The sequence below is a fragment of the Cetorhinus maximus genome, chromosome 2, assembly GCF_964194155.1.
Source record: "Cetorhinus maximus chromosome 2, sCetMax3.hap1.1, whole genome shotgun sequence".
Taxonomy (NCBI): Eukaryota; Metazoa; Chordata; class Chondrichthyes; order Lamniformes; family Cetorhinidae; genus Cetorhinus; species Cetorhinus maximus.
Genome location: NC_135880.1, coordinates 10,632,762 through 10,635,764, shown reverse-complemented (window position 1 = coordinate 10,635,764; position 3,003 = coordinate 10,632,762).

The following is a 3,003-nucleotide window of genomic DNA, read 5'->3' as shown; positions in this document are numbered from 1 at the left end:
ACCTTTTACAACCTCATGATGTCCCAAAGCACTTAGAGAATCATGAATCTTACAGCACAGGAGACCATTAGGCCTGTCTTGCTGGCTCCTTGAAAGGGCTCTCCAATTAAGTACTTTTCAAGTATTGTCACTATTGTGATGTTGGAAATGCGACAGGCAGTGCATGCACAGCAAGCTCCCACTAACAGCATTGAGACAATGACCAGATAATCAGTTTTAATGATATTTATTGAGGGTTAAAAATTGTCCAGGGCACTGAGGAGACTTCTCTTCTTTGAAATAATGCCATGTGATATTTTACGTTCACCCAAGAGGGCAATTAGAGCAACATTGTATTCAGTGGTGGACTAGTATTCTATTCCGATATTTTTATTAATTGAATTTAAATTCCTGTCAAAAGGGTTGGGATTTTTTATTAGGGGGCCATTAACAATCCAACAGCATGGAACCACTCATGGGGAAACTCAGGCAGATCTCCAAATTCCCACAAGTCAGTTCATTCCCACCCGGGTTCATCCGAAGGATGGTCTCTCTGACAATGCAACACTCCCTCAGCACTGCACCAGCTCAGGTAATGGGCTCACATCCTGGTTTGGGGTTCAGTTTGTTTGTACTGGTTAAGATGTTGACCTGCTGATTTCCTCTTCTGTGTCTATGCCCACTTCTCATAGCTATTCCTTGTAGCTAGGCCCCTATACCTTACCCAGGGTTCAATCTAGCCACCCATTGCTGAACAATCTGCAAAACCAAGATATCTAACTTAGAACGAGAGAGGAGGTTTTGATGTGGATGCAAATATAAGATAGTCGCCAATAAATCCAATAATGCATTCAGGAGAAACTTCTTTGCCCAGAGTAAAGAATACAAGAACAAGGTATATTGAACTTGTATATGACACTAGTTCAGTCTCAGCTGTCCAGTTCTGGGCACGACACTTTTGGAAAGATGTGAAGGCACTGGAGGGAGTCCAGAAAAGATTCACAAGAATGGTTTTGGGGATGAGGAACTTCAGTTATGAAGATAGATTGGAGGAGTTAGGACTGTTTTTCTTGAAGAAGGCTGAGAGGAGTTCTGATAGAGGTATTCAAGGTCATGAGAGGTCTTGTTCCCACTCATGAAAGGATAGAGAACAGGAGGGTACAAATTTAAGGTAATTTACACAAGAAGCAAAAGCGATACGAGAAAAGATTTTTTTCACGCAGGGAGTGGTTAACATCTGGAATGCCTGAGAGTGTGGTGGCAACAGGTTCAATTGAAGGATTTAAGTGGGAGTTAGACTGTTATTTGAAAAAGAAGAACGTGCAGGGTTCCGGGGAGAGGATGGCAAAATGGCACAAAGTCAATTGTTCATTCGGAGAGCTAGTGCAGACACGATGGGACAAATGGCCTTCTGCGCTGTAACAATTCTGTGATTCTGAATGGTTAGAATGTGGAACTCACCACCACAGGGGGTTGTTATGAAAGGTTACCCACCTGAAATGTTAAGGCAGATAGATGTTGCCTGGCCTGCTGAGCGTTTGCTTTCTGCTTCCTCTTTCTAACTCACCACCACCTGGAATAGTTGAGGCGAATAGCAGGGATGCATTTAAGGGTGAAGCTAGATAAACACACAAGGAGAAAGGAAATGAAGGATATGTCGATAGAGTGAGATGAGGGGGCTCGTGTGAAGCAGAAATACCTGTTGGACCGAATGGCCTGTTTCTGTGCTATAAACTCTATGTAAGAATGATAACCAGGTTTCCATGGGGGCAGATCAATGCTTAAAAAGAAACCTCAGTAGATGGTTATGTATGTATCACTTCCTGGAATTGATCAATGAGAGAGAGAGAGAAAAAGTACGCAAGTAAATCAAATGATTCTAATACAAATACTTTTGAGAAACTTTTTCGAGTCGGCGGGTTTATTTACATGTCATTCCAGTAAAGTTTGCTTGCAACCAGCCCGTTCACAATCCCACCCTCCCACTGCTCGTTCATTTCCCAGGAGATGTCCCCTTGTCCGCTGTGCTTTCAACCTTTTTTTTCGCATGAAACTGAAATGAAATGAACACAAGGACGAACGAAACGGATGTTGCCGTAACAACAGCCAGCCCACGCCTACAGGGGGGCTAAGAAATAGTGTACAATATATTTATAATTTATTTTTTCTCTGAAAGAGTAGGGACCAAGACTAAAGATTGTAAATCCCATGCCTAAAATTAAAAAAAAGTTTAATCCTATTTGTGGGGGCAGAACAGGAAACGTCAGGACGTCAGACGAAACGCGTCCATAAATGAAATAGTTCCTTCCAGTCAGACACAAGGAATTAAAAAAAAAGTGTCGGTGCCTTTGTCCTTTTTAGATGATAAAAATGACTTTACTGGAGCTGTTAATGAGAAAGCATTAATCACACGTGCGGGTGAAGCGGAGCAACGCCGGACTCTTTTTTTGAGAGAGAGAGAGAAAAGTACGAGAAAAATCCGAAGAGACGGAGAAGGAGGGGAATCCCCCGGAGAGGAAATTCCCTCCTGGATGGAAACACGCCGATTGCGAAATGACATGGGAGCGGACGGAATGGATACAGTCAGTCACTGCCCCATGAGGGGGACAGGGTTGATCCTCTCCCAGTCTGCTCACTGCCTCCCTTGGTTAAAAAAAAAAGCCTTCAAGCCCTCACTGAGAGATTTAGACACAGGGTCTTTTTAAGGCTGTGCGGAAGCAGTGTAATGTTGCAATTTTTTTTTTTAAATACAAGGATTGAAACTTTTATCTCGGCTGAATCAAGATTGTAGAACATTGTATCCAGAGAACATTGTATCCAGAGGGGAGATCAATTCATATATTCAAAGACTCTGCTTTTTAAGGCAACATTTTAAAAAATTCGACATTTTACCTAATGTCTTCATCCAGATAATTGTCTCCCACTTGTTCAGCTTTTGGTAGACTTTTTTTTTAAGGCCTACTGATTATTTTATTTTTTTGGTGGGGTTTGGGGGTTTAAGATAACTTGACCCTCTGGTAACTT